Source organism: Coregonus clupeaformis, unplaced genomic scaffold (assembly GCF_020615455.1).
Source record: "Coregonus clupeaformis isolate EN_2021a unplaced genomic scaffold, ASM2061545v1 scaf0131, whole genome shotgun sequence".
NCBI lineage: Eukaryota > Metazoa > Chordata > Actinopteri > Salmoniformes > Salmonidae > Coregonus > Coregonus clupeaformis.
Genome location: NW_025533586.1, coordinates 152,214 through 165,122, shown reverse-complemented (window position 1 = coordinate 165,122; position 12,909 = coordinate 152,214).

The window sequence follows — 12,909 nt, the reverse complement described above, 5'->3', positions numbered from 1 at the left end:
CGCTGGACTCCCTGTCCTCCCTGTCCTCCCTGTCCTCCCTGTCCTCGCTGGACTCCCTGTCCTCGCTGGACTCCCTGTCCTCCCTGTCCTCCCTGTCCTCGCTGGACTCCCTGTCCTCGCTGGACTCCCTGTCCTCCCTGTCCTCCCTGTCCTCCCTGTCCTCCCTGTCCTCGCTGGACTCCCTGTCCTCCCCCTGTCCTCGCTGGACTCCCTTTCATTCAGTTTCTTCTTCATATCAGCAAAGGACTCTGTGTTTCACAAACTGACTTTATATAGAGGGGCTGTCACACAATTTGTTATTTAGAATTCTTTCTTTCTGTTTTTAGAAGGAGAGAAACCAAAAGCCCACCGTGCCTGGTCGCAGGCTGGCAGCTGGCTTCTCTCTGAAACCACACATCCATCTGCAGGTAACGCTTTATCCTTTGGAACCACACAATTACCAGGAAATCAACAAGATCCACAAGTATTCTTTCACAATAGCTGGCCTTATGTTATCTGCAGTTTTGAGCTGCACTGTCCCACTCAGTGGTGGATAACACCCACTCTTCCTTTATGTAATGGGCTGTAAGGCACATATATCCTATTTTTCGAAAATGGTCAGCCCACATGTCAAGTGTAATTGCGCCATTGTATTTACCCAAGTTTTCTCTCAACTCAGGGACCACCTGCCAGCTGACTTTTTTTTTACCCGACGCAGGACTCTAGTGCAAGAGTAGAGAGACTCTCGCACTGAAACGTTCACACCTCCATTAATTTACAAAAGGATAGTCTAATAGCTTGGCTAGGTGTGAAAAGTCCCCCAGTTTGTGCCACAGTTTAGACTACTGATAGATGCTGCGGTCAGTCAGAGTTGAGTCCTATTGTAAAGTGCAGCCTAATGGCCAAAAATGGCAAACTTGCAAGGCTTAAGTCCTCTAAAGTTTTAAATTTCTAACTTAATATCACACACCAGATTTGCCTAACGAAAAATGCATCAACCCCTACAAATATATCAATGTATTATTTTCCACATAATAATTCAAACGAAATGAGCTGTAGCAAGAGGAGCGAGACTGCATATGCTAAAGTCAATCAGAAAGAATGTGTCTTTAACCCTGCATTATAATATATCTTATTTTGAACGAAAACCAGGAATGAGTGAGTCACTCAGCCCTATGCTTCTGTTCCTGCTTCTGTTGCCCATTTGAGTGTTTGTTTAATATCCAACTGATTCTGTGATCACCAAGCCTCATGCAACCACAAATCGGATAAAGCAATTTCACAAATCCGGCTGCTTTTAAACTTTGCTATGCTGTATTAAAGGCTTTACAATTTTGTTTCATTAGAACAGACTCTCTGGCAAAACAGGCGCACTGGAACAAATACAGGCACACAGGGAAAATATACCCCGGCAACACAAAGTACAGGTAGCTCCACCGAGCTACACTAATCTCACATAAAACAATCACCCGCAAGGACAAGGGGGCAGAGGGAACACTTATACGTGTACTAATGAGGGTAATATGAACCAGGTGTGTGTAATTGACAAAACTAGACAAATGGAATGATGAGATATGGAGCGGCAGTGGCTAGAAGGCCGGTGACAACGAACACCGAAGCCTGCCCGAACAAGGAGGGGAGGCAGCATCGGAGGAAGTCGTGACAGTACCCCCACCTTGACGCGCAGCTCCAGCAGCGGGCCGACCCCGGCCTCGGGGACGGCCAGGAGGACGCGTAACAGGGCAAGCCGGATGGTGACAGTGGAAATCCCACAACAGGGAGGGATCGAGGATATCCCTCACCGGGAGCCAGCACCGTTCCTCCGGACCGGACCGTACCCCTCCCACTCCATGAGGTACTGAAGGACCCCCACCCAACGCCTCGAATCCAGGATGGAACTGACGGAGTACGCCGGGGCCCCCTTGATGTCCAGAGGAGGCGAAGGGACCTCCCGCACCTCAGACTCCTGGAGCGGACCTGCCACCACCGGCCTGAGGAGAGACACATGAAACGAGGGGTTAATACGGTAATAAGGGGGGAGTAATAACCTATACATGACCTCGTTGATTCTCCTCAGTACTTTGAACGGCCCCACAAACTGCGGGCTCAGCTTCCGGCAGGGCAGGCGGAGGGGCAGATCCGATCACCCGGTACGAAGACCGGGGCCTCACTGCGGTGGCGGTCAGCGTTGGAGGTGGACACGTCTCCTCCGCGCGCCCGAAACCTGTCATCCACGGCAGGAGCCTCGGTCTGGCTATGGTGCCACGGTGCCAGAACCGGTTGGTAGCCTAAAACACATTGGAATGGCGCTAGGTTAGTGGAGGAGTGACAGAGAGAGTTCTGGGCATATTCGGCCCACAGTAAGAACACCGACCACTCCCCCGGCCGGTCCTGGCAGTAGGACCGCAGGAACCTACCCACATCCTGATTTACCCGTTCCATCTGCCCATCAGACTCAGGGTGGAAACCAGAGGTCAGGCTGACCGAGACCCCCAGACGTTCCATGAACGCCTTCCAGACCTTGGATGTAAACTGGGGACCTCGGTCAGACACTATATCCTCTGGTACCCGTAGTGCCGGAAGACGTGTGTAAACAGGGTCTCCGCAGTTTGCAGGGCCGTGGGTAGACCGGGCAGAGGAAGGAGGTGGCAGGCCTTGGAAAAGCGGTCCACAATGACCAGGATGGTGGTGTTACCTTGGGAGAGGGGAAGATCAGTCAGGAAATTAATACTCAGGTGAGACCATGGTCATTGTGGAACTGGTAAAGGTTGTAACTTACCCGCTGGGAGGTGCCTAGGTGCCTTACTCTGGGCGCACACCGAGCAGGAGGAGACATACACCCTCACGTCCTTAGCCAAGGTAGGCCACCAGTACTTTCCGGTCAGGCAGCGCACTGTACGACCGATATCTGGGTGACCAGAGGAGGGTGACATGTGTTCCCAGTAGATCAGACGATCACGGATAAGAGCAGTCACGTACTGCAGCCCAGCTGGACACTGAGGTGGAGATGGCTCTGTGCATAACGTCTGCTCTATATCCGTGTCCATCGCCCATACTACCGCCGCCACAATGCAGGAGACCGGGAGTATGGGGTTGTTGTCTCTGGGCCTCTCCTCTGTGTCATACAGCCGTGAAAATGCATCTGCCTTCACGTTCTTCGTACCCGGGATGTATGATAGTGTGAAATCAAACCGGGTGAAGAATAACGCCCACCTGGCCTGGCGAGGATTCAGCCTCCTCGCTGCCCGGATGTACTCCAGGTTACGGTGAGACGAGGAAAGGGTGTTTCGCCACCTTCGAGCCAATGCCTCTACACGGCCAGGGCTTGGACAACAGCCAACAGCTCCCGATCACCAACGTCTTAGTTCTGCTCCGCCGGGCTGAGCTTCTTAGAGAAGAAGGCACAGGGGCGGAGCTTGGGTGGTGTGCCCGAGCGTTGAGATAGGACAGCGCCTATCCCTACCTCGGACACATCCACCTCCACTACGAACGGTAGTGATGGATCGGAGTGGGCCAGTACCAGGGCTGGTTACTGAAGGCCCTGTCAGCCTCAGCAGACCAGCGGAGCTGGGATGGCCCACCCTTCAACAGAGATGTAATGGGAGCTGCGACCTTGCCAAAGTCCCAGATAATCCTCCGATAGTAGTTGGCAAAGCCAATAAAGCTCTGCACCTCCTTAACCGTGGTGGGAGTCGGCAAATTATGCACGGCTGAAATGCGATCTCCTTCTATCTCCACACTTGAGGTGGTAATGCGGTATCCGAGGAAGGAGAAACATACACTTCTGTATGCACTTTGCGAACCAGGGACACATGCTTGGCGTGCGTAGCGGAATACACCAGAATGTCATCGATGTAGACAAATACACCACGACCAAGCATGTCCCAAAACACCTCATTCACAAAGGACTGGAAGACGGATGGAGCATTCATCAAACCGTAGGGCATCATCAGGTATTCATAATGCCCCGTGGTTGTGCTGAATGCTGTCTTCCACTCGTCCCCCTCTCGGACACGCACCAGGTTGTACGCACTCCGGAGATCTAATTTGGTGAAGAAGCGCGCCCCATGCATTGACTCGATCACAGATGGAATGGGTGGTAGAGGATAACTAAATCTTATCGTCTCCTTGTTCGGTGGTCGATAATCAATGCAAGGGCGCAGACCGCCGTCTTTCTTCTTCACAAAAAATAAACTTGAGGAGGCGGGTGAAGTGGAGGGACCTATATACCACTGGCGCAGGGACTCGGTGACGTATGTTTCCATAGCCTCCGTTTCAGACTGTGACAGGGGATACACATGACTCCTGGGAGGCACAGCGTCTACCCGGAGGTTTATCGCGCAATCCCCCGCCCGATGGGGTGGTAATTTGGTGGCCTGCATTTTAGAAAACGCGTGCACCAAATCGAGGTATTCGGGGGTAATGCGCACGGTGGAGGTAACCAAGGGATACCTAATACCACAGGGAAAGCATGAGACTCTATAATAAAAAAGTGACTTGCTCGCAATGAGTCTCGTGGGTAATCATGGTGACTGGTGCTGTAACTTCCTTAACAAACCCGGACCCTAATGGTCGACTATCAAGTGCTCTGATGGGGAGTGGAATGGATAGGAGAACCAATTAAATGCCTGGACTGTGTGAGAATGCCCTGTCCATAAAGTTCCCACCTGCGCCTGAATCGACTAGCTCCTTACACTGGGGAACTACCATGTGATCAGGAAAGTAGATGGGTAGGGTACAGTGCACAGCAGAGGGCTCTGAACGAGAGTGGGTGTTTGATACCTGGGGTGATGCGAGAGTGCCCTGCCTGCCGCCTCCAGACCCAAAAGAACGCTGACGACAACGTGCGGTGCAATGTCCCTTCGTGCCACCAGAGTGACACTGGCGCTGTCGTCCTCCGCTCTCTCGGATCGCGGTTCCACCCAGCTCCATCAGCTCTGGATCCGAGTCGGCCGGGGTGGGAACGGGCAGACCCCCTCCAGGACGTCCTCTGGCTGCCAGCAGGTTGTCCAAACAGAGGGCCATGTCCACCAGTTAACATGGTGTTCCGGCAGACTAGCTCCCTTCGGACGTCCTCCCGCAGATGGCACCGGAAGTGGTCGATAAGGGCCCGCTCATTCCACCCGGACCCAGCTGCTAGAGTCCGAAACTCCAAGGCGAAGTCCTGCGCAGTCCTCGTCCCCTGCCTCAGGTGGACCAGCCGCTCGCCCGCCTCTCGACCTTCGGGCGAGTGATCGAAGACAGCCCGAAAGAGGCGAGCGAACTCCCCGCAGTTGTCCAACGCGGCTCCTCCTTCGTTCCAGACTGCGTTGGCCCACTCCAGGGCTTTCCCCGAGAGGCAGGAGACGAGGGCGGACACCTTCTCCATCTCCGATGGGGCCGGCCTGATGCTGGAGAAGTAGAGCTCCAGTTGGAGGAGGAATCCTTGGCAGAGAGCAGCTGTCCCATCAAACTCCCGTGGTCGGGATATATGGATCCCTCTGGGTGCTGGGGTGTGGGTGGCTGGATCTGGTTGCCCAGCTGGTCTCGACAGATCGGTTCCTCTCCTCTCCAGGCGTTGGACGACCTGAAGAACCCGATCCATCGCTTCTCCCAAGCTGGCTAGCATCGTTGAATGCTCCTGGACCCGTGTCACGACTCCAGGCATGCGCTCCTCTCCTGCTGACTCCATAGAGGGTGGGTGATTCTGTGAGAGTGTGATTTGAAGGAGTCAGGCGCAGGAGGGTAAATCACAGAATACAGAGTTTATTCCGTAGTACACAGTTACACTGGATAGCGTCAACAGTCCAGTGCGCAAAACAGGCGCACTGGAACAAATACAGGCACACAGGGAAAATATACCCCGGCAATACAAAGTACAGGTAGCTCCACCGAGCTACACTCTTCTCACACGAAACAATCACCCACAAGGACAAGGGGGCAGAGGGAACACTTATACATGTACTAATGAGGGTAATATGAACCAGGTGTGTGTAATTGACAAGACAAGAATGATGAGATATGGAGCGGCAGTGGCTAGTAGGCCGGTGACGACGAACGCCGAAGCCTGCCCGAACAAGGAGGGGAGGCAGCTTCGGAGGAAGTCGTGACACTTGCCCTTTGACAATGATTTTACATGAGGCCAAATTCACACGATATGCCTCAAATACTTCCAGTGCATTGGGAAAGTATTCAGATCCCTTGACTTTTTCCACATTCTCTTACTTTACAGCCTTATTCAAAAATTGATTAAATCATTTTCCCCCCTCATCAATCTACACACAATACCCCATAATGACAAAGCAAAAACAGGTTTTTAGACATTTTTGTAAATGTATATAAAAAAAAAAGTAAATATCACATTTACATAAGTATTCAGACCCTTTACACAATACTTTGTTGAAGCACCTTTGGCAGCGATTACAGACTTGATTCTTCATTGATTGACGCTACTAGCTTGGCACACCTTTATTTTGGGAGTTTCTCCCATTCTTCTCTGCAGATCCTCTCAAGCTCTGTCAGGTTGGATGGGGAGCGTCGCTGCACAGTTATTTTCAGGTCTCTCCAGAGATGTTCGATCATGTTCAAGTCCCGGCTCTGGCTGGGCCACTCAAGGACATTCAGAGACTTGTCCCGAAGCCACTCTTACTTTGTCTTGTTTGTGTGATTAGGGGTTTAGAGGTCCTGAGCGCTCTGGAGCAGGTTTTCATCAAGGATCTCTATGTACTTTGCTCCATTCATCTTACCCTCGATCCTGGCTAGTCTCCCAGTCCCTGTAGCTGAAAACATCCCCACAACATGATGTTGCCACCACCATGCTTCACCGTAGGGATGGTGCCAGGTTTCCTCCAAATGTGACGCTTGGCATTACAGGCCAAAGAGTTCAATCTTGTTTCATCAGACCAGATAATCTTGTTTCTCATGGTCTGAGTGTCCTTTAGGTGCCTTTTGGCAAACTCCAAGCGGGCTGTCATGTGCCTTTTACTGAGGAGTGGCTTCCGTCTGGCCACTCTATCATAAAGGTCTGATTGGTGGAGTGCAGCAGAGACGGTTGTCCTTCTGGAAGGTTCTCCCATTTACATTTTACATTTTGCAGACGCTCTTATCCAGAGCGACTTACAGGAGCAATTAGGGTTAAGTGCCTTGCTCAAGGGCACATCGACAGATTGTTCACCTAGTCGGCTCAGGGATTAGAACCAGCAACCTTTCGGTTACTGGCACAACGCTCTTAACCACTAAGCTACCTGCCGCCCATCTCCACAGAGGAACTCTAGAGCTCTGTCAGAGTGACCATCGGGTTCTTGGTCACCTCCCTGACCAAGGTCCTTCTCCCCCGATTGCTCAGTTTGGCCGTGTGCCAGCTCTGGGAAGAGTCTTGGTAGTTCCATACTTCTTCCATTTAAAAATGATGCAGACATTTCTTGGTACCCTTCCCCAGAGCTGTGCCTTGACACAATCCTGTCTCGGAGCTCTATGGACAATTCCTTTGACTTCATGGCTTGGTTTTTGCTCTGACATTCACTGTCAACTGTGGTACCTTATATAGACAGGTGTGTGCCTTTCCAAGAGAGAATTTGGACTCCAATCAAGTTGTAGAAACAGCTCAAGGATGACGAATGGAAACAGGATGCACCTGAGCTCAATAAGGTATTTCTGTTTTATAATTTTAACAAAATTGCTAAAATTGCTAAAAACCTGTTTTAGCTTTGTCATTATGGGGTATTGTGTGTAGCTTGATGAGGGGGAAAAATGATTTAATCCATTTTAGAATAAGGCTGTAATGTAACAAACTGCACTGTATATCCACTAGGCTAATAAAATATTCACATTCTTCCTTTCGATTATTTAATCAAACGATATCATGTTATTTCGAGTGTTACAAAATCTTACAACTGAATTTGAATGAACTGAATGATGAGGATGAAGAAGAATAGTGTTGTTTACTGAAACACCCAAAATCATCCAATTGATTTGAAGCAATAGCCTCTTCTTCTTCGCGTGGTCAACTATTTCGGCACCGTTTTCGTGCTGCTTTGAGACAAGCATTGGGACCGGTCTTGATAAATCAATCAGATTTTTATTTTCACTGAATCTCCATTTGGATATTGGTTAGCCTACAATCAGGGTGTGGAAAATGTAGGATTATTTTGCTCTTCACTTGCAGTCTCTTAGTAGCCTAGCCCTACTCCCGACCGGTCACGTTGTACCTAGACCTACTCCTGACCGGTCACGTTGTACCTAGACCTACTCCCGACCGGTCACGTTGTACCTACTCAGGCTACTGTAAAATGCATTTTCATTTTTCTTGGAATAGAAACACCATAATATTAATCAATTTAATTAAGCTCAATTTCTAACAGTATAAACAGCACAACAAACACAATAACAATTTACAAACAAAAAATAATCAATCCCATAAAGTCTGTTCTAACAAAAAAAAAATGTTTAAAGTCTCTAGTACAGCCAATATTAAAAACTGTCAAAAGCATTTGTGAATTCAATAGCTTTAGCTGACGTTGCGGTTTAATCATGGTTTAATTAATCAAGGCTCCCTTTGTTATTTCGTTTTATAACTAAAATGCCAGACTGTATTTAAAGACATGGGATGCTGTGGGATGACATGCACAAATTTAATGAATGATTTATACACTGTATATTGAAGTAGGCTTTATGCCAATAAGTAAGTTAAGCTAAAACAGCTACAGTAAACAGGACACTTAGGCCCACAGCTCCACATCATTTCAATAACTTCATTTCAATAAAAACCCTTGAACCCACCTGTCTCTGACTTTTCCTAAATGTGTGTATTTTACACTCTAGCAGTAGGCCTACATTGAGATAAATAGCATAAAAGACAAACACTTTCTGAGCATTTCATCCTCAAAGCACCATGTGCTATAGTAGCTGAAGCTATGGCTACGCCATGTCAATGAAATGAACCTGTTCATTTAGCAAACCTCACCTGCTTACTAACCAGTCCTTTACAATGTGAATATGATGGAATTTAACAGAATACAATAGAAAGGATATTTTCCCCAAATTGGTATTTGCTGATTGTCATTAGTAGGCTGTGGTTATTCTAAGAATACATATTTTGAAAGAGAGACCATCTTAAAAAACATTTTGTGTTCATAAGTAGGTTAATTAAAAACCTTGGAATATGCTCTTTCGAATACGGTGTAGGAATCAAAACGTCTGGCCTGCATGGACCGTTGTAGGATTATTTGGAAAAAGTAAGCAAGCGCCAACAAGGTTCATAAAGACGCCCTCAATGCCGCCCTCTGGTGGTCATTTTAGCATTAATGGCAACAATGGCTGACAGTAAAATCCTATGAAGTCATGCACTCCAAGATGCCATAACATTCCACAGCACCCCGCAAGCTGTGCTGAAGTATGACGCAACTTTAAAATGAGGACCCAAATGAGGACCCTTTAAAATGAGGACCCAAAGTTCGAAATGACACAATTTCATGTGTACAACTGAAGGTCTGCATCACTATACTGAGAGCCTTTCCGTTGCTAAAAGGACGTATCAGGGTGTTTATGGAGCATTTGTTCATGTTTTTTCAGAACCCCCCGTACTGCACAATGAGGATGAGGAAGTGAATAGAGATTTGGTTGTAAAAAAAGCTATCTTCTCTTTTAAGATAGCTAGGTAAGACAACCACTACAGGCGGCCGTTGGCACCTTAATTGGGGGAGGACAGGCTCATAGTAATGGCTGGAATGGAATGGTATCGAACACATCAAACACATTTTCCATGGGTTTGATACCATTCCATTGACTCCATTCCATTGACTCCATTCCAGCCATTATTATGAGCCGTCCTCCCCTCAGCGGCCTCCTGTGACAACCACATTTCACAGTCAAAGTAAGTCAATTTTTTCCCAACCCTGAGGAGGGGTTGACCAAGAAGACGGTGGATGGTCCGCTGAGAGCAGCTTCAGGGCCAAGGGGACTGGTGATGTACAGCAGACAGTGTAGGATAGTCCAATGGTTTTCAGAACTGGACCCCCAGACAGTGTAGGATAATCCAATGGTTTTCAGAACTGGACCCCCAGACAGTGTAGGATAGTCCAATGGTTTTCAGAACTGGACCCCCAGATGTTTCACAATTTTGTTGTAGCCATGAACAAGCTCGCCTGTTTCACTAATCAAGGGCTTGATGATCAGTCGACAAGCTGAATCAAGTGTGCTATCTCAGGAAGAGTTCAAATACATGGAATGGCCAGGGGTCCCTGCGGAGAGGTTTGTACTCCCGAGTGGCGCAGTGGTCTAAGGCACTGCGTCGCAGTGCTAGCTGTGCCACAAGAGATCCTGGTTCGAATCCAGGCTCTGTCGTAGCCGGCCGCGACCGGGAGACCCATGGGGCGGCGCACAATTGGCCCAACGTCGTCCAGGGTAGGGGAGGGAATGGCCGGCAGGGATGTAGCTCAGTTGGTAGAGCATGGCGTTTGCAACGCCAGGGTTGTGGGTTTGATTCCCACGGGGGGGCCAGTATGAAAAATAAAATAATGTATAAGCATGAATCAACTATAGAGTGAATGTGTCATGGGGTCAGTATGCATTCAGAGAACATCATGATGCATTTAGATGGGCCAGGTAGTGAAGGATAAAACCTGGAGGGGTGGAATTTCATCATGCATCTAGAATTGATTTGAAGTATACGATTAACTATAGCATGAATTCAAATCAATCCAATACTGGACTATGGCGATACCAAAGATGACCCTACAGAACGTCTGTTTCTTAATCTTCTACACCTTGTTTGCTTGCTCGTTGTTTGTTAACCTTTTACTGCAGTGGGCTAAATCAGGGTCACACAAAATGGTAGTATTAAACAGATCTACTTTGAAACAAAAGTATACGCCTCACACACATGGTTATGGGCTTTAAAAAATGAAGACACCTGTACCATGTCAGATATAGTTTAATTGTATACAAATGTTAGTTTGCATCCCAATATTACACTTTATATACATCACAGAAGACTGAAATATAACAAAACTGGTTGACATAGAAACATTTTATTTTATTTTATTAATTATGAAACTCTGAAAAAAGTATTAACATTTCACTCATGAGGCCGCTAGAGGGCGCTTTTGTCTTTCGACTGCAGGAAAGCGCTACGAGCATTGCTTGCCAGCTACACTGTGAAAAGTATTAACAAAATTGAGTCACCCCTCCCAGTGAGTGATGTGTTTCACTGCAACAGTCATTTAGGCTAACTGCATTTTCTAAGATGGGGAAATAGCCTGGAAAGGCCTGAAGCCAAGCAGGAATGCTGTGTGTAAGTGTGTGTGTTTGTGTGAGTTTGTGTGTGTGATTTTGCGTGTGTGAGTGTGTGTGTTTGTGTGAGTGTGTGTGTGAGAGTGTGTGTGTTTGTATGAGTGTGTGTGTGTGTGTGTGTGTTTGTATGAGTTTGTGTGTAAGTGTGTGTGTTTGTGTGAGTGTGTGTGTCTGTGTGAGTGTGTGTGTGTGAGTGTGTGTGAGTGAGTGTGTGTGTTTGTGTGAGTGTGTGTGTGTGAGTGTGTGTGTTTGTGTGAGTTTGTGTGTGTGGGTTTGCGTGTGTGAGTGTGTGTGTTTGTGTGAGTCTGTGTTGAATACGTTTGGAGATCAGACACACTCACACAAACAGATCATTGCACTATTAACGTTATCATTTTGCTGAATAGTCAAGAAGGAAACACAGATAATGATGTCAAATATTTACTAAGTCAATGGTCAGGTCCTCTCTCGCTCTCTCTCTCTGTCTCTCTGTCTCTGTCTCTGTCTCTGTCTCTGTCTCTGTCTCTGTCTCTGTCTCTGTCTCTGTCTCTGTCTCTGTCTCTCTCTCTCTCTCTCTCTCTCTCTCTCTCTCTCTCTCTCTCTCTCTCTCTCTCTCTCTCTCTCTCTCTCTCTCTCTCAATTCAGTTCAATTCAATTCAATAGACTTTATTGACATGGCAAGTTAAACTACTTACATTGTCAAAGTATACATATAACAAAAATGGTGGGACCAACAGCAATAATAATAGTAGTAGTGGAAATGGGATTACCATTAACAGCAACCACAACAACAATATTAATGAGAATAACAATACATTAAAGCAATAGTAGTCGACCAGTCTCAACATGACTGAGAAGACACATTACATGCTATGAAAGCCAAAACAAAACAGGAAATATTATTGACATTACATTACACTTTTCACTGGCTGTCCCTCAGGTTGTGGCAGGAGGACACATATTTGGCTGCCAAAACTGCACGTTTTGGCTTTCACCCAATAAATATTGGATGTTTTCTTCATTTTTTATAGTTTCAAATTCTTTGTACTGAATGATAATTTTGGGGAAATCTCTTTCTCTCTCTCTTTCATTGTCTCACTCCTCGACCCACGTCAATACCGTCTCTTGGTGCAGTCAGCTTTGTGTTGCAGCATACGGCATAAAGGTGTCCTAGACCCCACTCTTGTGGGCCATTCGTTCTTCTGTTTCTCCGTGAGGAAGACGTGCCTCTGAGTTCAGAGGCCATTTCCTAAAGTTCTGTTTCAGTCCAAGATTGACAATTCTTTGTTATGCCGGCTCTCCTCTCTCATGTCGATTCAATTCCCATCTGTCTTTTGGCTGAGTTTTCAACTCAGTTTCCAGGGAGATGGGATCGTGGTGTAGGCGTGGCCTCGACTTGAGGAACTTGATCTCCTAAGGTTTCTCAGATTCTATTATCTGTTTAGTAAGTCCTCCGATTTATAGGGAGACTAACAAAAGGCGGGCTCTAATGGCCAGACAGAGTGACATTGGGAACGCCTCATTGGTTCAGAGAACTCAACACATTTAATGTTCATATGAGATAAACCTGAGATTTCCTCATACATTTTCCCCAGAATGTTTTTGTTTTTTTCTGTACAGAGAACAATTTCACAATCTTTAAAAGGAAATAAGCAATCCATAGATCCTAAACACGTCTTGAAT